This window comes from Ursus americanus, chromosome 3 (genome assembly GCF_024610735.1).
Source record: "Ursus americanus isolate L20-20 chromosome 3, mUrsAme1.1.p, whole genome shotgun sequence".
Lineage (NCBI taxonomy): Eukaryota > Metazoa > Chordata > Mammalia > Carnivora > Ursidae > Ursus > Ursus americanus.
The window spans coordinates 43341802-43366573 of record NC_142129.1 but is presented as its reverse complement, the minus strand read 5'-3'; the positions used below and the strand labels follow the sequence as shown (position 1 = coordinate 43366573).

The following is a 24772-nucleotide window of genomic DNA, read 5'->3' as shown; positions in this document are numbered from 1 at the left end:
GCCTACTCAAGTTGACATACAGAATTAACCATCACATTGTTTAAAATAACAAAATCAAATATAAAACTTACCTAAGGAGAAAAATCTACAATGCTAAAAAGAATCATATAAAAAACTACCTGGACTTTTAAGCCCCAGGTTGTATGAACATCGCCTAAGAAGTGGGCAAAACCAGTAAAAATGTGATAAATACCTTATCACCAGAGGTGCCATGTCACACCTGACTCTGACAATCTGAAAAAGCTGATTAAAGAAGTCTCTGAAAAATGAAAGGTAACTAATACTACAACATATGTCTTCCAAACACTAGAAAAGATAAAAGGTAAAGAAGATACAGTTCATATACCAAAAAAGAAACATGGCATTTTTTTAAGTAGAAAACATTGTTAATAAGTCAGAAAGAGCAAATATAAAAATTATAATGATAATTATATTAATCTTCCCAATTTAAAAAGTTAAAACTATCAAAGTGGAACAAAAACAAAATATTGTACCTAATAAAACAAACAGTATAAGGGCAAAAGATGAGAAAGAAGTGTAATTTCTTGATCTGATGAAAAATATAAACATTTCAAACCAAGAAGAACTCATTTAAAAATGGGGGGGGGGGGCCTGGGTGGCGCAGTTGTTAAGCATCTGCCTTCGGCTCAGGGCGTGATCCCGGCGTTCTGGGATCGAGCCCCGCATCAGGCTTCTCTGCTGGGAGCCTGCTTCTTCCTCTCCCACTCCCCCTGCTTGTGTTCCCTCTCTCGCTGGCTGTCTCTCTCTGTCAAATAAATAAATAAAACCTTAAAAAAAATGGGGGGGTTATGCTTACTGCAACCAAAAGATGACATATTTTTAAGTGGAAAAAAAATAAATTACACACCAGCATGTACAGAATGATCCTATGACACATTGTGAACGTGTGTGTTCATGTATACACAAACCCAATAGAGTAAAGGTGTTCACCAAGATGTCAGATATAAATTTAGGGAGAGTTTAATGCTTTTGGAAAGCAGATGGGAGAGGACTGGTTAACTTGAATTTTTAATAGTGAGAATATAATATATTCACACACATACGACACACATACACATAAAGGATAGTGTAAAATTGAAGAAAGACAATGGTAAAACCACTTAGTGGTACATACCCAGAGAATCATTTATACTGAAAAAGACTAAAACTGACAGTGACTATGTAATTCTCATTAATTCTATAAAACAAGTAACAGTGTACCAAAATATATATAAAGCTAAAAACAAAGAGAAACTTACAAGAACAAGATATAATAATGAGGAGGCTTTAATAAACAAGTCAGGTCAAGCGGCCAAAAAAATAGATTAGGATCTGAATAATTGTATTAATGTAATTATTAATCTGGATAATTAGTCAGGATTATATCATCACAATATAATTAAATTAATTTAATAAATATATTTTGTGATATACATGAAAACAGAAAATATGCTCTATTTCTCAGTGGCCCTGCAACATTTTTTAAAGTTTATTTAGAATCAGACCACCTAGGAAGTTCCTAAGTCATGCTCTTAACTACAACGCTATTAAAAATCTTAAGGACTTTTTGTTTGTTTAAGTAGGCTCGGCACCCAGCCTGAAGCCCAACACAGGGCTCGTACTCACGACCCTGAGATCAAGACCTAAGCTGAGATCAAGAGTTGGATGCTTAATCAACTGAGCCACCCAGGCACCACCCCGAAGACCTTTAAATGGAATTTTAAACTAGAAATGTAAAGTCCATCAAAGAAAAAAAGTGAGCAAGAATAGCCAAGAACATTTTGAAAAAGATGAATGAGTGTAGCCTTGCCATATTGGATCTTAAAATGTATCACAAAGCTACAATAACTAAAAAGCATCACACTAGTATAGGAAAAGACTGGAAGAAGCAGGAAATAGAATTCCAAAAGGAGACTCAAATGTGTGTATATATATATGTGTGTGTCACATTATTATATTATGAAATTTATGTTTTACATCCGTGCAGAGAAAAATGGATAATTTGGAGGGGAGACAAAATTAAATCTCAACCTTATTACAAAAAAATTTAGATGAATTCAGAGATTTCAATTAAAGATTTTACAAAAATAAAACTATAAATACAGTCCTAGAAGAAAACAGGGATGCAGATTTTCCTAATCTCTTCATTGTAAAAGGTTTTCCTAAACATGAACCATAAATGAAAAAATTGATTGGTTTATTTTAAAATATAATGTCTGAACATTAAAGTTAAAAGGCTTTTACAAGTGGTAAAAACTATTTACAGCAAATATCACCCAAGTTTAATAGCCGTAATATATAAAAACTTTATATTAAAGAACACCCCAAGAGAAAAATGAACATGCTATTTATAGAAGAAATACAGATGCTGCTTATAAAAGAACATGAGAAAAAAGGGTTCAAACACACAATCAAAAAAATTAACAGAAGAATTATATGCCATTGTTTGACATATCAGAATACAACTTCTTTAAAGGCTGAGATCCAATGTAAGTAAAGGTCAACAGGTAACTCATACGTTAATTGTGGAATTATAAATGTAGAAATTAGGAGAGTCACTGAATGGTATTTGTGACGGCAAGAAAACAGAAAGAACGTAAACATCCAACAGCAGAGATCAGCTAAAAAAACCACAGTACCTTAGAAACTCTGTTGAAGAAGACTTAGCTATGAAATGATATTAATTATACATTGTAAGGTGGGGGGAAGGTAAACAACAATACAGCAATGGTCTCATATTTAAACAATAATAAGTGTACATATGTGTTAAAACTCAAGCAAAAAAAAAATATTTACCAAAATGTTAACAGTGACTGGATGTACTGTACGGTGACTAACATAATATAATAAAAAAACATTAAAAAAAAAGAAAGTAATAGCTTTCTCAGAATTTTTTTTAAAAAATAAATAAATAAAAGATGTTAACAATTTAAAAAAAAACAGTGACTGTCTGTACACATTGATATTACGAGCAGGATTGTGTGTTCTCTTTGCCAATCTTTATTTTATAATTTTTCTACAATTAACATGTACAACTTGCATAATAATTGTTAAAATAGTAACAGCAATAATAGTAAAATCATGCTGAAAATTATTAAGCTTTTTCTCCTTGCAAAAAGCATGAACACGCAAGTTCTTTTTCTCCTTAGCATGGAAGAAAGCACCATGGATTCCCATTAATGGAAAAAGATGTGGCTTGCCCTCACCCTGAGGGACACTTTCAGTGGGATGATTACAGCTGCTATGACAACAAGGGGAGGATGTGATGTCACACAATGATCCAGTGACTGCGATGTTCCCATCCCAATGCAGAACTCTCACTGCCAGCTGGAAATCCAGCAGAGACCTCATTAAGGGCATCTGTTCTGTAATTACTACAAGTTTCCCCTCGTCATGCATCCAACTTGCAAACAGCCCTACCACAGAACTCCAACTCCTGATTCACAGAGGGCCTTAATCTCCCACTTCTGTAGAACTCAGACTGACAGCCCCCAGAGACCCAGGGTCAAGTGTTGGCACAGTCAGTAAATGCAACTTCTATCAACAGGGACCAGGAGGGAAGAAGGAGCCAGAGGACTTGCACTGAAGCAGACATAAACTGAAGCCTCAAGGTGTTTAACTAAGGGATCTATATTGTGTCTCCCTAGAATGTTTAAATATTGTCATTTATATTAGAGAAAACCTAATACACCTCCAACCTACAGAAAAGAAGAGCAAATAGCAGTGATTGCACAGCAAGCCAGAGAGAATCAATTGCAATATCAGAATGCAAAATAAATTCTCCTACAATGACTATGAAAGCCCAAGACTCCTACTGCTAACCATTAAATGACATATTATGCTAGGTTTTTTGCATGCCATTTTCTCTGCCTAGAATGTTCCCTAAGTCTCTCCCCTGCCCAGCCCATTATCAACCTCATCCAATTCAGTGATTCCTGAAGTTGCGCATCAGAGTTACTTAGAGAGCTTTCTAAAATGCACATGCCTGGGCCCCATCGCATAATTATAGAATCAGAATCTTCAATTCCTGGTACCAGAAATCTTTAACAAGCTCCCTGTTTGTTTCTTATGCAGCCAGCCCTGCCCCTGCAGTATTTGAAAAACACTGATCTAGCTAATTCCTACTTCTTTAAAACTCTGCTCAAGGACTCCTACATTGCTGGTAGGATTGTAAAATGGTGCAGCCACTTTGGAAAACAGTCTGGCAGTTTCTTGGAAGTTAAACATTAATTTACCATACAATCCAGCAATTCCACTCCTAGGAATCTACCCAAGAGAATGAAAACCTATATTCACACAAACACCTGTATATGAATGTTTAGAGCAACATTATTCATAATAGCCAAAAAACAGAAATAACCTGTGTCCACCAATCGGTGAATGGATACACAAATGTATATATCAATATAATGAGCACTATTCAAAATAAAACAGTGGAGTAGTTAGACACAGTGATGATCGCACAACTCCATAAATTTACTAAAAATTGTGAATTGTACTTTTAAAACAGGTGAATTTTATGGTATGTAAATTGCACCTCCATAAAACTGAATGAAGGAAAAGGAAAAAAAGATAAGACAAGACTGAAAAAAATTGAGTCCAAGCTTTGCTGGCTCCTGCAGGCAGTGAGAACTTCCTACCCCTGTGTTACCCTCATTCTTTATAAATCCCTCAGATAACAGTTGGCCCAGGGATGTTATTTTTTAATATCAGTCTACCAGCCCACACACTTTTCAAGAAAGAGAAAATTGTCTAATGTCACCTTATATATTGCAGTCAATGGGCACCTGGCAAATGTTTGCAGAAGAATAAATGAAGCAATGGGTGACCAAATGAGCTTTCAGTTGAAATAAACTCTAAGAAACATTCTGGTTTACCTCCCTTGTACAAGCTCATAAACCCTCTCACTGGGATAAGAGGAAATGTTGGATGACCCAAACTGCTTCGAATTTTTACCAAAGGTGTGTGCCACAGGAATAGGAAGAGCCCTTCCTCTGACATCCCCCATGCATAGTCAGGCTCACACAAAACCACCATAGCTGCAGATACCCGGACTCAAGTCCTGATTTCTCCACTTCCCAGGCAAGTGTCTTTGTTTTCCTCCCTCATCAGAAAACAGAGAATTAAATGAGCAGGTACTTGCAAAGCCCTTACAATAGTGCCTGGCAAATCGCGAATGCTCAATTAGAGAGAGAGAGTGTATGTGGAGTGTGTGTGTGTGTGTGTGTGTGTGTGTGTGTGTGTGTGTGTGTGAACTGGTGAGACATCACTGTCTAAAAAGGCCATGCTGTGAAATGCTCAGTTAAGTTTCACCTGGCTCATGGGGTACCACAAAGTGGGGGGATTCGGAAAACTGAGAGAAGCACAAAAGAGGGCCTAGGTACTAAGTTAGAGAGTAAGCAGAGTAATTTTAAATGTCCATACATACAATTAGGTTTTGGGTTGTCTGTTTGTTTATTTTAAAGAATTTATTTATTTATTTTTGAGAGAAAGAGAGAGCACAAGCGGGGTGGGGGGGAGCAGCAGAGGGAGAAGCAGACTCCCCACTGAGCAAGGAGCCCCATGTGGGACTCGATCCCAGGACTCCGGGATCGTGACCTGAGCCAAAGGCAGATGCTTAACCGATTAAGCCACCCAGGTGCCCAACAATTAGGTTTTAAAAAGCAAGGGGCGCCTGGTTGGCACAGCGGTTGAGTGTCTGCCTTCGGCTCAGGGTGTGATCCCGGCGTTACGGGATCGAGCCCCACATCAGGCTCCTCCGCTATGAGCCTGCGTTTTCCTCTCCCACTCCCCCTGCTTGTGTTCCCTCTCTCGCTGGCTATCGCTATCTCTGTCAAATAAATAAAATGTTAAAAAAAAAAAAGCAAGTAATAGAACATGTATGATCCCATCTAAATATAAAACTATATAAAACTGCAATAGAATATTAAGTGAACATAGGATAAAGGAAAACATGGAAACAGATTCACCTAAATACTAACAAGATCATCTCTGGATAATAAGGTTTTCTTTCCTGAGTTCCTAAAATGAATCTGAATTCTTTTTACAGGCAAATAAAATTAATAATCCTATCTTCATTTTGTTAAAAAATGAATTAAGTAATTAGGAAAACGAAGACAGCCTCCAGCCCCCACAGACCACCTGCCTCTCTGGCAGCCTGAAAGTTTGTCCAGTTTGTTCCAAAGAGAGAATGAATACTCAGAAGGATCCAGAAAGGCCCAGACAGAGAGGAGGAACTCCCACACACAGTAGTAGCTAGGTACAACAAACTAGCAGGACCAGTCAACAAACACTCAATGGACTGATTCACCCCAGTACAGGCAGAATATGCGAACACAAATCTGATCATGTCACCTCTGCTTAAAACTGCCAGCTGCCTTCTACTGCTCTTGGGGAAAAAGACCCAAATCCTTCAGCCAGCTAGAAGAACCTCAGCCCACCTCCAGCCTCTTCTCAGCCATGTTCCTCCTACAGCCACAGAGCCTCTGCAAGGCCATCTGCTCCACCTGGATGCTCCCCAACCTCGCCCCCTACCTCCTTCATCAGGAAAGCCTACCTCAAACCCCCAGACTAAGTTCTATCCCACTGTCGGGCACTCACAGCACCCTGGCCATGCCATCAGAGGACTGAACAACATTATACCATCTGTGGGCTCCACCAGTTTGTCGGTTTGACTCACATTATATCTCTAGTGCCTAACACAAGAGCTGTTGTGTGGTGGGCACTCCACAAAGCCTAAATGAATGATTACAATCCATGGGCAGGCAGGAACACTGCAAAATATGTGCCTAGACAAAACAAAGATTGGATCATGGAAGGCCTATGAGTCCTACTTGGGAATATGGGTTTGATCCCTGCAAGCAATGGGAAGCTACTGGACAGTTTTATTTTTAAACTCAAACTAATTTTATTTATTTCTTCGTTTTTATTTTTATTCCAGTATACTTAATACACAGTGTTATATTAGTTTCAGGTGTACAATATAGTGCTTCAACAAATCTGTACAATACTTATGGCTCATCAGGATAATTGGACTCTTAATCCCCTTCACCTATTTCACCCAACCCCCACCCACCTCCCTTCTGGTAACCATCAGTTGGTCCTCTATAGTTAAGAGTCTTGTTTTTTTGTTTGTTTGTCTCCTTTTTTCCTTGCTCATTTTTTTGCGTCTTAAATTTCACATATGTGTGAAATCATACGGTATTTGTCTTTCTCTGACTTATTTCACTTAGCATTATACTCTCTAGATTCATCTGTGTTGTTGAAACGGCAAGATTCCATTCATTTTTACGGCTGAGTAATATTCCATTATGTATATAATATGTGTGTGTCTGTGTCTGTGTCTGTGTGTGTGTGTGTGTGTGTGTATATATATATATATATATATATATATATATATATATATATATATATATATATATGGTGAGAGTGGGCATCCTTGTCTTGTCCTGGTCTTAGTGGAAAAGCTCTCAGTTTTTCACCATTTAGTATGATGTTAGCTGTGGGTTTTTCACATATGGCCTTTATAATGTTGAGGTATATATATATATATATATATATATATCACATCTTCTTTATCCATTCATCTACCAGTGGACACTTAGGTTGCTTCCATAATTTGGCTATTGCAAATAATACTGAAAGAAACAGAGGGGTGCCTATATCTTTTTGCATTAGTGTTTTAGTATTCTTTGGGTAAATAGCCAGTAGTGGAATTACTGGATCATATGGTAATTCTACTTTTAATACTTTGAGGAACCTCCATACTGTTTTGTTTTCCACAGGGGCTACACCAGTTTGCATTCCCACCAACGATGTACAAGGTTTTCTTTCTCTCCACATCCTCGCCAACATTTTGTTTCTTGTGTTTTCGATTTTAGCCATCTGATAGGAGTAAGGTGATAGCTCATTACTGATTTGCATTTCCCTGATAATTAGTGACGATGACCATCTTTTCATGTGTCTACTGGCCATCTATATCTCTTCTTTGGAGAAATGTCTATTCATGTCTTCTGCCCATTTTTAATTGGCTTATTTGGGTTTTTTGGTGTTGAGTTGTATACATTCTTTATATGTTTTGATTATTAATCCTTCATTGAATATGTCATTTGCAAATATCTTCTCTCTTTCAGAAGGTCATCTTTTTGTTTTGTTGATTGCTTCCTTTGCAGTGGAGAAGATTTTTTATTTTGATGTAGTCGCAGTAGTTTCTTTTTGCTGTTGTTTCCCCTGCCTCGGGAGACCTGTCTAGAAATGTTACTACAGCTGATGTCAGAGAAATTATTGTCTGTGCTCTCTTCTAGGATTTTTATGGTTTCAGGTCTCACATTTAGGTCCTTAATCCATTTTAAGTCAATTTTTGTGTATGGTTAAGAAAATGGTCCAGTATTCTTCTGCATGTATCTGTCCAGTTTTCTCAACACAATTTGTTGAAGAGACTGTCTTTGTCCCATTGCATATTCTTGACTCCTTTGTCAAAGATTAATTGACCATATATGCATGGGTTTTTTTCTGGGCTCTCTATTCTGTTCTATTTATCTATGTGTCTATTTTTGTGCCAGTACCATACCATTTTGATTACTACAGCTTTGTAGTATATCTTGAAATCTGAAATTGTGATGCCTCCAATTTTGTTCTTCTTTTTCAAGATTGCTTTGGCTATTCGTGGTCTTTGGGGATTCCATATAAATTTTAGAATTATTTGTTCTGAATTTGTGAAAAATGCTGTTGATATTTTGATAGGATTGCATTACATCTGTAGATTGTTTTGAGTACTATGGACATTTTAACAATATTTGTTCTTCCAATCCATGGGCATGGAATATCTTTCCATTTGTTTGTGTTGTCTTCAATTTCTTCCATCAATGTTTTATAGTTTTCAGAGTGTAGATCTTTCACCTCCTTGGTTAGGTTTATTCCTAGATATTTTATTTTTGGTGCAATTGTAAATGGGATTATTTTCTTAATTTCTCTTTTGGCTTCTTCATTATTAGTGTATAAAAATACAATGGATTTCTACCTATTGATTGTGTATCCTGCTACTTTACTGAATCCATTTGTCAGTTCTACCAGTTTTTTTGGTGGAGTCTTTAGGATTTTCCATGTACAATGCCATGTCATCTGCAAATAGTAAAAGTTTTACTTCTTCCTTACCAATTTGGGTGCCTTTTATTACTTTTTCTTGTCTGCTGTGGTTAGGACTTCCAGCACTAAGTTGAATAAAAGTGGTGAGAGTGGGCATCCTTGTCTTGTCCTGGTCTTAGTGGAAAAGCTCTCAGTTTTTCACCATTTAGTATGATGTTAGCTGTGGGTTTTTCACATATGGCCTTTATAATGTTGAGGTATATTCCCTCTAGACCTACTTTGTTGAGGGTTTTTATCACAAACAGATGTTGTATCTAATCGAATGCTTTTTCTGCATCTATGGAAATTTATCCTTTTTCTTGTTGATGTGATATATCATGCTGATTGATTTGCAAATATTGAAACACCCTTGCAACTTGGGAATAAATCTCACTTGATCATGGTGAATGATTTCTTTAATATATTGTTGGATTCAGTTTGCCAGTATTTTGTTGAGAGTTTTTGCATCTACGTTCATCAGAGATGTTGGCCTAGTTCCCCTTTTTTGTAGTGTCTTTGTCTCTTTTTGGTATCAGGATAATGCTGGCCTCATAGTATGCACTTGGAAGCTTTCCTTCCTCTTCTATTTTTTAGAATAGTTTGAAAAGAATAGCTATTAACTCTTCTTTAAATGTTGGTAGAATTCACCTGTGAAGCCATCTCATCCTAGACTTTTGTTTGTTGGGAGTTTTTTTGATTACTGATTCCATTCCATCACTGTTAATCAGTCTACTTAAATTTCTATTTCTTCCTGATCCGGTTTTGAGAAATTTTATGTTTCTAGGAATTTATCCATTTCTTTTAGGTTGTCCAGTTTGTTGGCATATAATTTTTCATAACATTCTCTCATAATCCTTTGTATTTCTATGGTGTCAGTTGTTATTTCTCCTCTTTTATTTCTGACTTTGTTTAAGTTCTCTCTTTTTTTTTTTTTTTTTTTTTTTGATGAGTCGAGCCAAAAGTTTATCAATTTTGTTGATCTTTTCAAAGAACCAGCTCTTGGTTTTATTGATCTATTCTACTGGGGTTTTTTTCTTTTTCTTTTTTTTTTTTGGTTTCTATTTTGTTCACTTCTTCTCTGATCTTTATCATTTCCTTCCTTTTGATGGTTTGGGGTTTTGTTTGTTCTGCTTTCTCTAGCTCCTTTAGGTGTAAGTGAGATTATTTATTTGAGATTTTTCATGCTTCTTGAGGTAGGTCTGTATCACTAGAAACTTCCCTCTTAGAACAGCTTTTGCTGCATCCCAAAGGTTTTGGACTATTGTATTTTCATGTGTTTCCATGTATTTTTTCATATCCTCATTGATTTCTTGGTTGACCCATTCATTGTTTAGTAGCATGTTATTTAACCTTCATGTATTTGTGTTTTTTCCAGATTTTTTTCTTATGGTTGATTTCTAGTTTCATAGTGTTGTGGTCAGAAAAGATGCATGGAATGACTGATCTTTTTAAATGTGTTGAGACTTGTCTGTGGCCTAATATGTGATCTATTCTGGAGAATGTTCCATGTGCACTTGAAAAGAGTGTGTATTCTGCAGTTTCAGGATGGAATCTTCTGAACATATCTGTTAGATCCATTTGGTCCAATGTGGCATTCAAAGCCACTGCTTCCTTATTGATTTTTTGTTTGGATGATCTCTCCATTGATATAAGCGGGGTTGTAAAGTCCCCTATTATTATTATATTGCTATCAATTGCTTCCTTTATGTTTGTTAATAGCTGTATTATGTATTTGGGTGCTCCCATGTTGAGTGCATAAATATTTACAATCATTATATCTCCTTGTTGGATTGTTTCCTTTATGATTATATAGTATCCTTCTTTGTCTCTTGTTACAGTCTATCTTAAAGTTTATTTTGTCAGGATGCCTGGGTGGCTCAGTCCGTTAAGTGGCTGCCTTCAGCTCAAGTCATGATCCCAGGGTCCCAGGATTGGGTCCCACATTGGGCTCCTTGCTCAATGGGGAACCTACTTCTCCCTCTGCCTGCCACTACCCCTGCTTGTGTGCGCTCTCTCTCTCTAACAAATAAATAAATAATCTTTTAAAAAATAAATAAAGTCTATTTTGTCTACATATCAATACCTTGCCTTTCTTTCACTTCCATTTGCATGATAAATGCTTTTCCATCCCTTCATTCTCAAACTGCATGTTTACGTCTGACATGAGACTCTTGTAGGCAGCATATAATTGGGTCTTGCTATCTTATCCATTCCTTCACTTTATGTCTTTTGATTAGAGCATTTAATCCATTTACATTCAAATTAATTATTGATAAGTATGTATTTATCGCCATTTTGTCACTTGTTTTATGATTGTTTTTGCAGTTCTCTGTTCCTTTTTTCTCTTGTTCTTTCCTATCATGGTTTGCTGGCTTTCTGTAGTGATACCCTTGGATCCCTTTCTCTCTATTTTTTGCCTATATATCACTGGGTTTTGATCTGTGGTTACCATTCAGTTTATGTATAACATCTTATGCATAGAGCAGTCTCTATTAAGTTAATGGTTGCTTAAGTCTGAACCCATTCTTTATTTTTCTGTTTCCCCTCCCCAGTTTCAGATATATGGTGTTATATTTTACATCCTTTTATTTTGTGAATCCCTTGACTGATATTTAAAGATATACTTTATTTTACTGCTTTTGTGCTTCTTACTTTTCTTACTCTTATTTATGGTCTTTCCTTCCACTCAAAAAGCCCCTTTAATATTTCTTGTAGGACTGGTTTAGTGGTCATGAATCCCTTTAACTTTTGTTTGTCTGGAAAACTCCTTCTCTCTCCTTCTATTCTGAATGATAGCCTTGCTGAATATAGTATTCTTGGCTGCAGCATTTTTCTTTCAGCATTTTGAATATATCATGCCATTCCCTTCTGGTGTGCCCTGTTACTGCTGAAAAATCCACTGATAGCCTTATCAGGCTTCCCTTGTGTGTAACTGTTTTCTTTTCTCTTGCTGCTTTTTCGATTCTCTCTTTATCACTCCTTTTTGCCATTTTAATTACTATGTGTCTTGGTATGGACCTCTTTGGGTTCATATTGTTGGGGGCTCTCTGTGCCTTCTGGATCTAGATTTCTGTTTCTTTCCCCAGATTCAGAAGATTTTCAGCTGTTGTTTATTCAAACACATTTTCTGCCCCCTTTTCTCTCTCTTCTCCTTCTAGGATCCCTATAATGCGAATCGTATTATGCTTGATGGTGTCACTGAGTTCCCTATTTTCATTTTTTATTATTATTTTTTTCTCACTCCTGTTTTTTTCCATTACTCTGTCCTCCAGGTTGCTAATCCAGTCTTTTGCTTCCTCTACTCTACTATTTATTTCATCTAATGTATTTTTAATTTCAGTTACTGAATTCTTCATCTCTGATTGGTTCTTTTTATGTTTTCAATCTCTTTGTTGAGGGTCTCATTGACATCCTCCACTCTTCTCAAGTCCAGTGAAAATATTTATGACCATTGCTTTAAATTTTCTATCAAGCATGTTACTTATCTCTGTTCCATTTGGCTCTCTTGCTGTGATTTTGTCCTGTTCTTTCATTGGGGACATATTCCTCTGTCTTTTCATTTTTTCAAACTCTCTGTGTCTGTTTCTGCGTTAGGAAAGTCAGTTACCTCTCCTGTTCTTACAGTAGTGGCCTTATGAAGAAGAGGTCCTATAGTGCCCTGCAAAGCAACGTCCCTGTTCACCAGAAACTGGAGCTTCAAGGATGTCTCCTATGTGTGTTGTATGCACGCTACTATTGTGACTGAGCTGCGTTTGCCTTCAGTCCAGTCAACTGCAATGTCTCTCTCTGCCTGATGTGGGCAGGGTTTGGGTCTCTGTGTTGTTACTGGGCCAATGTGGGGCCTCTTGAGCTTGACTTGAGTCATATCAGGCATTCACCAGAGATGTAGTAGCACTGAACTACAGGTATTTTCCTTGTGTTATCTCTTGAAAAGCCTTATTTTTTGGGCAGTCCCTATAATCAGACCAGATGTCTGCCCCCAGCCCACGGTTGGAGCTGCAGTTGGACTGGTGTGTGTAGTTATCTCCCCAGGGCAGGAGTCACTTTGGAGGGGTGCTGGCCCCTGTCAGAGCTGCTTGCACACTGCTAGGCTTATGACATCACTTTGGATGGGCTCTAGCCAAGAGCGTATTGGAGGGGGGAGGACTTCAGGAGAACATGGGGGCAGGGTGTGCAGTGTTAGCAAGGCTTGCATAGGTCTGTTGTGGGAGGAGACCTGGAGCTGCTTTAGAAAACTCCTGCCACAAGGCTGAAGGGAGCATGTCCTCAGGAGAGCATGGGAGCAAAGTGCATGGTGCCAGAAAGGTCTGGGGTGGGGAGGGGCAGGGCAGGTGAGGGGGGCAGATCCACAAAAGCACCAGGGGCAGAGAAAGCAGTGTTAGCAAGTTAGGTAGTGAGTGTTGGCATCACACTGGTTCCTGCAGGTGTCTGTATTGTCTAGGCTTGGGGCAGGGGAGCAAAATGGTGCTGACCAGCTCCTTTGTTGCTGGAGGAGTCTCTGAATGATCCCTGTCCCTCCAACACATACTTGAGATTAGTAAACAAATCTCCCTCCTGTATACCCCAAGTGTTTTTCAAGCTGCTGTTTCTATGCTGTATCTCCGCAGGACTGTTGTGCTATCTCTTTAAGGGCAGGGGCTCAGTTTCCTATCCACCTTCCAGCTCTCCAAGAGCCAAGTCCACTGATTTTTAAAGTTCCAAGTGTTAAGCCCTGCTGATTGTAAGAATTCATGAAATTTGGCCCCTCTGGTTTTCAAAGCCAAATATTATAGAGATTCATCTTCCCCATGCAAGTTCCCCGTATCTGGGGTGGCTGATGTGAGGGTCTGTTTCCCTCTTCTCTTTGAGTCTGCAGCATCTCTACCTCCTATAGATAGTCCCTGTGGGTCTGTTAAGCTCCCAACTGCATCTCTGCCCTTCCTACCCACTTTGATGTGGCTTCTTCTCTACATTTAGCTGTGGAGAGTCTGTTCTGCCCATCTTTGGGTCATTTTCTGGGTTATTTACACTGATGTGGGGTTTTCTAGTTGTATCCATGGGACAGGTGAGATTAGGATCTTCCAACTCTGTCATCTTCCCCAGAAATCTGCTACCGGACAGTTTTAAACTGGAGGGCAGAGAGATCAGTTGTTTCTTCCAAAAGAACATTCTAGCTGCTGTGTTGAGAAGAGTGTGGAGGGGAGACCGGTTGGAAATACTGCAAAAGACTCAGTGAGAAAAGAGGAGGGTCTGAACTAAGGCAGGGGAGATGGAGGGGAAAGTATGAATAGGAAAGAGTTTAGAGGGGTGCCTGGCTGGCTCAGTCAGTAGAGCATGTGACTCTTGAACTCCTGAGTTCAAGCCCTGCCCTGGGCATGGAGACTACTTTAAAAAAGGGTGGGGGGGGAGTTAAGAGAAGAAAATCCTAAGTCCATAAGTAAAAACCAACTTCCAATAACTTTGCTTCCAAGTCCCACTTCCCCAGGGCTCCTTGGGGAAGGCCTGGTTCTCAGGCCAAGCTCCCACCACACTCCAGAGCCTGCCTGCCAAATAGCACAGGAAGTGCCAATCCACTCTCCCCAGAGCAGCTGGCACCAATTACCCAGACCCTGCTGGAAGCACTCGGCTGGGGTAAGGCAGGAGCTCCAGATACCAGCCTGGTTGGAAATCCTATACTAAAACAAAGACAGCCTTGCAGCCCTGCCAGCACTCAACATAAGTGGCTGGTGGGGGTCTGTGGGAGGCAGCCAGGGGGCAGGCTGGTGAGCACCATCCAGGGAAGCAGCTGTGGGCCTGGGAGACTTGCCTGCTCCCTGATTGCAGGGCCTCTCCCTCATCACAACCAATAGCTACCAATTATGGGCACCTAGAGTGAACTAAGTTCTTACATTCTTCATCCTATTGAACTCTTCCAACACAAAAAAGAAGGATTTGCCATCCCCATTTACAAATGAGGAAACTGAGGTTCAAAGAGATTCATGATCTTTCCCACAGTCACAGAGAAAGGACAGGCCAGCACTGGGCCTAGAGCCCAAGTCTCCTGCATCACTTTCCTTTCCACCTACCATCCAGGCCTGGGAGAGTTAACCATCTAAAAAGGGCCTGGAATTTAGGGACTCACACTGCAAAGCCATCACAAGTGACACATTAAATCCTAAAAGGTGATAAGCTGGTTGAGAAGATGGGAGCTTTTGTAGGTCCACCATGGATTCATTGAAAATAACTGCACAGCGACAGAACAGCAAAGCCCAAGGACACAAAAGTGAGTGCCTTTTGGCAGGAGATGCCAATTTTGAACATCAGAAAGCAGAAGATCAAGGTCATAATTACAGCTTTTCAAAGAATAGTATATACAAGTGTTTGATCAAGCAGGATTCAGAGTTGGTTATTACTATTATCTTCATGATAATATTATTATAGAAATATATTATTATGAATAAATATTATGAATATAACACAAAAATATTATAACAAATATTTATACAAGCTTACTATGTACCACGTTCCGTTCAAAGTGTTTGATGTACATTAGCTCATTTAATCTTTCAACACCCCAAGAGACAGGTAAAATAATTGTGTCCATTTAACAGATGAGCACATTGAGATAGTGAAAGGGTAAGTAACTTGTCCGAGATCACACAGCTAATAAACTGTGAAGCCAAAATTCAAACCAAGGAAGTCAAATTCCAGAATCCATGCTCTTAACCTCTGTACATACCACCTCTCAAATCCAGAAAGCATTTATTAAGCAGAACCCATGCTAGATGCTCCCATAACTACTATGTATTATCACATTTATGGTTCATAATAAACAAATCTAGGAACATGAATTGAAGTCATGAAGGCTTCCTATACCATCAGAATGGACCTAACCCTGCTCACAAACACACACTTGGAAATCTCCACCTGTTCACCCCATTTCCCACTAGGATTTGATATCATAAAGATGGAATGGCTGGAAGGCCCAGGCAGCTACACAGTCACTTGCCTTTGGTCCCTTCCTTTAGTCTAGCTCAATGGTTATCAAACTCACTGCGAATCAGAATTACCACACAAAATTATATACATGCAATCTAGGCTACTTACTCCAAGAATAATTTTAACTCTTTACTAGTCTTACATCAAATTTATCACTGCTTTGCTCTGAACACTGCAAAGCATCTTTCACCAGAAATCCCAGGGCACCTCATTTAGCCATTCCCCCGCACCTTCCCACTCTGGGAAAGTTATGGTGGCCCTTAGGACTCAAGGCCCACCTCCTTCCCGAGTGGCAGGAACCACAGAGATTTTCTTACTCAACCAGTTCATTTACAGGTGGAGAAACTGACGCCCATGTTAAGTGACTCGCCCAGGATTAAAGAGCAAGTTGGTAAGAAACTAACCCCAACTCTCAATTCTGAGTCCAGAATTGGGCATTTTCCCCCATGGTTCTCCCTGCTCTTCCACAGTTTCTAGTTCATGCTATATTCGGCAAATGTTTACTAACTTCCGATAATAATAGTGCTATAGACTGTTTGTGTTCCCCCAAAATTCATATGTTGAACACTAATCCCCAATGTGATGGTATTAGAAGGTGGGACCTTTGGGAGGTAATTAGGTCATGAGCATGGAGCCTTCATAAATCGGATTAACACCCTTATAAAAGAGACCCCAGAGAGGTCCCTTGACCTTTCTGTCATGTGAGGACACAGTAAGAAAACGGCCGTCTATGAACCAGGAAGCAGACCCCCACCAGACACCAAATATGCTGCTGCCTTCCCAGCCTCCAGAACTGTGAGAAATCAATTCCTGTTGTTAAGCCACTGGGTCTGTGGTATTGTTATAGCAACCCAAATGGACTAAGACGATGCCTAGGAGCTCTACGTGCATTTTATCTCATTTAATGTCCCAACCCAGCATGGTAGATACTATTTATTGCATCCACTTACAGCTTAGGACACTGAACTTCAGCCGTGTGATGCCATCTCTCTAAGATCACAACAAAAGGAAGATGGGGTTCAGAACATGAACCCCAGGTGTCTAACTCCAGAGCTTGTCATATTCTGAACTCATTTAATAAGTCCAATTTAACCATCCTGCTCCCCTTTTCCTTCTATGTCCCAGGACAGATCCCCAGGCCTGGCTCAGAAGGTCATTCCTACAATGCTGGAACTACTCCAATTTCCCCATGGCCCCAGGTGGATTCTGCCAGGTCCGTGGAGGCTGGATAGACATTCCAGGCACACTGTGTGGCCCAGGGAGGGACATCAGTCCATGGGATGGCAGAGGAGTGCCCAGTGCACACTTTGCTCTTGTTCCTGTGTTGGGGACCAGCACTGTTTTACAGGGCTTCCTAGTGGCCACTCCCGCGCCACCACAGGCTGACCCACCAGTGAGCCTGCCACAGTGCACCCACAAACCCTCAGGATCATACCACTGACCTTCATCCACTCCCAGCCAGAGCCAGCTTTAGTCACAGCATGATTTCAGGTGAAGGGAAGGGACACTGAGTAGACACACAGTGTGCTTGCCAGGCACTGTGCATGGCACCTCACTCCCCAGGCTGCAGTTTACCCACAAGGAAGGTGGTGCTACCCCATTTGTTCTAAGAAGGAAACTGAGGCTCAGAGAAGCCAACTGATTTGCCTGGTCAACACAATAAGTCTTTGTGTGACTCCAAAGCCCAGGGTTTCTCACTACAAATGCAACCTCTCCACTGACACACACCCCTAAAACTGTGTACTCCGGTTGCTGGCCGACAATCAGAACCCCATCATGAGAGCCTCATTCCTCAAGCTACAGATACAGCTGCCCTTTGTTGAAGTATAAATGCTGTGAAGACGGGTGCACAAGTTTTAACCAGTATGAAGTCTTCCTTAATAACAAGAAGCATTTTAATGGCATTTTAGAGTTAAAGCAATTTTTTCTGGCATAACTTCACCTGATCCTCACTACAGCTCCATAACTAAGACTCACACTCCCCATTTCACAGATGAGAAAGTGGAGGCTCAGAGAGTGATTTGCCCTAGAGGCACAGTGGGGTCGGGGAGATGGGGGCCAGAGCGGAGATGGCAAGGCCCAGGTTGCACGATCCCTCATTCCACATACCCCTTCACCTCTCTCCGCTCCAGTCTTCTCAGAGATGGGAAGAGGAGGGAATTAAGCCCATGGGTACTGGGGGGTGGCTGTAGAATATTCTGCCTTGGATCCTTATTCAGTTCTTTGCTCCCTACCATCGCCCCCAACCAAGCAGGCAATACCCAAAAGTCTTGCCTCCACCCAGACAGACAAGCAGGCAGATGGAAAGCAGACAGGACACTCAGCCAAGAAAGCACTGAGACCACACTGGACTGAGAAAATCCTGAGCTGCATGCATAAAGGGAGGCCAGGGACCTTTATGCCTGGGCTGGAGAGTGGGCCCCACCCCATGGCATCCAGTCAGGTCACCCTGGCCTCGTTTGCCACAGAGCACTGCCCACCCCAGAAGCCCTGTGACAGGAGCATCCACCAGCAGACCTCTTCCACTTAGCATGGGTTCCCAGCTCCCGCAATTCAAGGGCGAAACAGGAACCCTCACTTCCAGCCCCCTGGGCCTCTGCTGTCTAGGGGCCCCTTATGTTTCCTCCTCTGAGACAACCCCACAGAGAGAAACACAGGGGGAAGGGAGCCAGTGGCAGTTGTTATAGGAAACACGTCTCTCTGTTAGCAACACTGCTTCAGTACAGGCCTAGAATTTTCCACACCACCAGGTTCATTTTTGAAGGAAGCAGCTTCTTTGCCATATACCCCACAAACTTCACATCCTCCCAGCCCATGGCTTCAACCATTTCCTTCCAACGCCCTAGAAGTCATCACTATGGGGAGAAGGGAAGCGAGGGCCCTCCTGGAGTCCCATTTTCTCATCTGTAGAATGAGTGGTAAGGAGTACCAAAAGAGATTAAGGGAGGCCCACTCAGGTGGTTTAAAAAAAAAAAAAAAGTGCTTTTGTTTTTTGTAGACATACTTCACTTTGTGGGGAAGACTGTGTGTTTATATTTCGGGCAGCCTCATGGAAAAAGTAAAAATCTGTGCATGCACTTAATAAAAACCCAAATAGATATCCAAGCCCCAGAAGATCAGGGAAGTTCTGGAAAACAAGAATACGAAACTTTCCCCACACCCATTTGTTCCATCTAGTTCACAAGTACTTCACCAGAGTCAAATTACATTTGAACTTCAACATATGGCCTTAAATTAATACTAATCATTACAATCACTTGCTACAATCAAAAATTCAATGGTTTCCTAGGGATGGAACTCTCAAATCACGAATGCTGGATGACAGTCAGCCCCTTCTGGTATGCCACCCGTTCAACTTCATAGTCTTATTTCCAAGACCTCTTGACCACATACCTGATTTCATGACCTGAGAAAATTAAATAGAGAGGACACAAGAACATTTGAATTGGGACATGGGGAATGATGAGGCAGAAAAGGCAACCCTGGTGTGAAGCAGATTAGCAAGCCCTGTTTCTTCAACCTGATATTCCTCCCAGGAGCCGCCCAGCGCCACCTGTGACAATGCTCTGACCCTTGCTGGTTTTGCCCCAGCCTGTGCTGGCCCAGCAGACATGGCAAACTCCCTGGTCTCTCTTCATCAGGATGACAGGCTGGCTCCAAGGCTTAGGCAGAAATAAAGGCCACTGTGGGAGGCAGCATGGTGTGAGGCAGACCCTGGGCTGAGGGGTCACAGCAGATATGGTTGGAACCAATTCCGCTACTTCCTAGCTTGTGACTTCCAGCAAATTAGTCCCTCTCAGAGTCTTAGGGGTTTCTCTGCCTAAAATGGGGTCATAACAGATTACTTTCAGAGTTGTGAGAGGTGATCAAATAAGCTGAGTAAAGCGCCTAGCTCAGAGCCTGGTCCAAACCCCACAGCTACACATGACATGTGGCAGCACCTGTTCTCACTGCAGCCTTGACCATCAATGTCCCAGAGGGCCCAAAGCCAGGGCACAGGCCTGTTTAGAAACCTCAGGTTTCCATGTCAAAGGGAATCCTCACAGTTTTTCTCCATGGGGGTATTACTGGTGTTTAGGGAAATTCCTCATTGTGCAGGACTGTACCTCATTTTGCAGAACATTTAACTCCTCTGGGCTCTATTCACTGTCTATAGAGCCTGTCCACAGCCCCCCACCTTGCAATTACCAAAAGTGGACCACATATGTCCAAACAACCCCTAGGGTGTATCACCCCCGTGGAGAAGCATAGCTGAAGACTTCTCCCTGCCAGTCTAAACCAGAATTAGATGCCTCCCCTTAGCCCAGAAAAGTCCACTCAAAAGAGAGTTTTGTCAGAAGTCCTCCAAACTTTATTCTTGACCTTGTCCCAGGGTGGGTTACATTTCCCCTCCTACAGAACTCCCAAGAACTCCATTATCCTCATCAGCTTCCCCTAGTAAGAATCTTTTGAGTTGCCAGTACCATAACATGAATTCTTTTAGTAAATAAAGTCCTTTGACCTAGAAATTTTGCATTTATTAATTCAGACTAGAACAGGAAGTGGTTCCTAATGACAACGTCAGACACTTGAGAAAAGGAGCAATCTGGGAGCCACCAGGACCTCACCAGAATTCTTCTCTCCCATGGTAACGGACGGACTGTCTACTTACTCCACCCTGCGGAAATCATGTGACTAGTTGGTGCAGCAGCCAAGGGCAGCTCACCCCAAAATGTGCTACTTTTGCATGCAGATTATTTTGAGCTGAAAACAATCAAGGCCCAAAAGACTTGGAAAGAAACTTTGACCTCCCCCCTAACCACCTAAAAGAATTTAGAGGACCTGCTCCAGGAAGAGAGCCATAGATAACTACTGTATAATATGAACTTGGGATGGTAGACAGGGAGGAACTTAGCAAAGTCTGTTTGTTAAAATTCCTCTCTATGCCCCATTGTTTCTGAATGGCCCAGCAAACATTTGTTTAGCAAACATTTACTCTTTCCCATCTTCTTGTGAATTGCTTCCCTTCCCTTTGAAGTTTCAGACCCCTACCTCCTTCTCCTCAGTTCAGGATGACATTGAATCTCATGTCTGTGGATTCCCAGTATGTACGTAATTAAATTTGATTTTCTTCTGTTCATCTGTCTCATGTCAGTTTGATTCTTAGTTCAACTAGAAGAATTTTAAACGGTAGAAAAAAAATTTTTTCTCCCTAACACTGGCTACCATGGCTGTGGGGGCTACAAGATATCTGTATGTTTCAAAGCAAGTCTTAACTGCCACATGCTGATGTTGCAGGAATATGAGAAGAAATACCTGGAAGAAATATTTGTAATATACCTGGAAGAAAGATTTGTAATATACATGACACAACACTTGTAAATTATGTACACACACACACATATGTATATGTATATGTATATAGACAGAGAGAGGGAGGGGGAGAGAGAGGTGCCCTTGAATAGTGAAGGTTAGGGGCTTCAATGGACCACACAGTTGAAAATCCACATATAACTTAGATTCCCTAAAAATTTAACTACTAATAACCTACTGTTGACTGGAAGCTTTATTCATAGAGCAAACAGTTGATTAACATACATTTTGTATGTTATATGTACAACATAATATATTCTTACAATAAAGTAAGCTAGAGAAAAGAAAATGTTATTACGGGGCGCCTGGGTGGCTCAGTCATTAAGCGTCTGCCCTTGGCTCAGGTCATGATCCCAGGATCATGATCCCAGGGTCGTGGAATTGAGCCCCACATCAGGCTCCCTGCTCCACAGGGAGCCTGCTTCTCCCTCTCTCACTCTCCCTGCTTTGTTCCCTCTCTCACTGTCTCTCTCTCTCTCTCAAATAAATAAATAAAACCTTTGGGGAAAAAAAAGAAAAATCATAAGGAAGAGAAAATATATTTTACAGTACTATACTGTATTTACTAGAAAAAATTCATGTATAGGTGGTCCATGCAGTTCAAACTTATGTTGTTCAAGGGTCACCCGGATATGCATATATATATATATACACACACACAAACACACACAGAGACATATATGTATGTATGCATTGGGGCACCTGGGTGTATCAGTCAGTTAAGTGTCTGACTCTTGATCTCAGATAGGTCTTGATCTCAGAGTCATGAGCTCAAGTTCCACATCAGGCTCCATGCTGGGCATGGAGCCAACTTAAAAGAAAAAAATTACATGTGCATGTATAATGTATATTATTGATGTACATTAATTATATACTTATGTGATTGATATATAGTAATTGTATGTTATATAATTAATATACAGTATTATACTTATGTATTATATATAATTAATATATTAGTTATATGTATAATTAACATGTATTATACACTATACATTAAGAGTACCTGCAAATTAAATGATAAAATCACCCAGAGGAAAAACATTTAGGCAAAGGAAATAAAAATACAATTTTACAAAAGAAGTGAAATAACATATGGAATTGAGAAAGTTCTGTCCACCTCTCAAACCAAGAACTTTTTTGAAATTATAGTATCTGGTATTCATGAGAGTCTATGAGCAGCTTGATAAACTGCTGGTGGGAGTGTAAGTGGGTACTTTCAGAGGTTAGTTGAGCAATAAATGTGTTTTAAAATCCCTAAAAATATACATAGTTTTGGACCAAGCAATTATACTTCTAGAAATGTATCCTCAAAAGTATTTATGGATGTTCTCAAAAATTTAGTCTTTTTTCATTATTGTGACAAAAAATCAAAAGACACTAAATAACCAACAATAGGAGACTGATTAAATAAATGCTTTACATAAAGCATGAAACAAAGCTAATAAGATGTTAAACAGATTACCAAATATTATCATTGTGCTTTGTTTTAAAAAGCACATATACCAAAAAGTACTGGGAGTACATAAAGATATATTAATAATATGTATCATTGCGTGATAAAATTGCAAGTGATCTTCTTCCTTTTTGATTATCTGTGTTTTCTCAAGAGTCTATATTGGCCTAAAATTTCTAAACTGTCTCTTAAGGCACTTATGAGTTTCTACATAGTAAAAAATCATATATGGACAGATCACATCACCTCAAGAGTACAAATTCCTTGAATACCGGGTCTAAGTCTGAGTTTATCTTCATCAACTACCCCCCCAGATATTGCTTAGAGACTTCAATAATGACAATTGCCATTTATTGAATGTGCACCATGAGGCAGGCATTGTGCTAAATTGTATCTTTTAATGTAGTAAAATTCAGTAAGCATTTTTTGAAGGAAGGAAGGAAGAAGGACAGATGGAAAGGAATAACTGAATAAATGTCCAGAGATCTGAAATAAGCCGGCAGCTCTTTCCCAGGAAGTGACCACCTCACTTTTGAGGTCCCTTATAACTTGCAGACCATACCAATGTGCCAAATCATTTCTCCTAGTGAGGACAGGAGCAAAAGGACAGAAGGGGTTAGGTGGGAGACGACCACACTATAAACCTGGGTTTTAGAAGCCACACTTTTTAGAAGATCTCACAGGGAACTACCAGGTAAAGCTTTAAAAATCACTTTTAGAAGTTTTCTTACCAGATTCAATGAAACTAATATTAACATGACAATGGCCTTTTAATGAATCATTTTTGACCTTGGCAACATTAAATTCATTTCCACAAAAACTCCCAAGCACCCACCATCACCATTAGAGGGTGAAAGATAAATTAGACACAGTTTCATAGGCGCCTAAATAAGAAATTCAGGGCATGGTGTGAGCTCTCACAAAGGACGATGAAACTAAGGGAGTGCAGAGGGAGAATTTCTTTCTGATAGGGAAGGACGACACAGGACATGGCAAGTGAGAGGCAGGATAGACAAGATTTCTCAAAACAGAGTTAGGGAAATGACATTCCTGGCTGAGAAAACAGCCAGAGCAAAGGCTCTGAGGGCTGGGATATCAGCAGGGGCACGCAATGATCAGTGTGGGGAAGATACAGGTTTGAAGTGACAGCTGAGACAGGAAAGGCTAGCTCCAGCCAGAATAGGGAGGCTTGGGAAGCAGGCTAAGGAGTTCAGACTTAATTCTGGAAGCAACGCGTTCAGTCCGTGCCCCAGAAATCTTGGGCCACTTCATTAAAAGGAACAAAGTGTTCCAAAGATGAGCTCCTCTCCATTGGTCCCTTCTTGCCCCTGGCAATTTCCTGCCGCAACAGCAAGCAGGTGCAGCCCACCAAAAAGCAAATTAACACACCCCTCATTTTCAAAGGTTTTGGGGTTAAGTTCAGATTTAAAGCCATAATGACCTGAGCATACGCAGAAGGAGAAATGCTGGAGCAGCTCCTTGGCACCTGGCTTTGCCGTTTTTCTCCAAACTCTGACATTCCAGAAAGGAAGGCTCCCTGGTTTTGCCCACCTCCTGGTAAGATGAGGACGCAATCTCTGGCCAGTTGTTTCAAAACAGTGCACAGCATGGGACCAGTAGTGAAAGTATCAAGAACTGTTCTCTTGAAATTCAGCTTCCAGAGGGTCAGCCCTGTAGTCCTGCTACCTCTAATAGCCTCTCTGGTACCCCTCTTGGTAACAGGTTTGAGAAGGGAAGAAAATAGAGAGCCACAGGGAGTCCAGAGGACAGGGGACCGCTTTTTCTCAAATATATCAGGAACATGTACATCCCTCCCTCCCTACCTGCATTCCCTACCGGTCTGATGGGCCCTCTCTCTCTCTCTTCCCCCTCTTCCTCTCCCTC

The 24772-nt window shown here is 40.5% G+C and overlaps 1 protein-coding gene across 6 annotated transcripts in view; it reads right to left on the bottom strand.

The window, feature by feature from the left end:
• Positions 1–24772, bottom strand: part of PDE1C (phosphodiesterase 1C) — a 620160-nt gene that overhangs the window by 469568 nt on the left and 125820 nt on the right. The gene's annotated exons all lie outside the window — the stretch shown is intronic.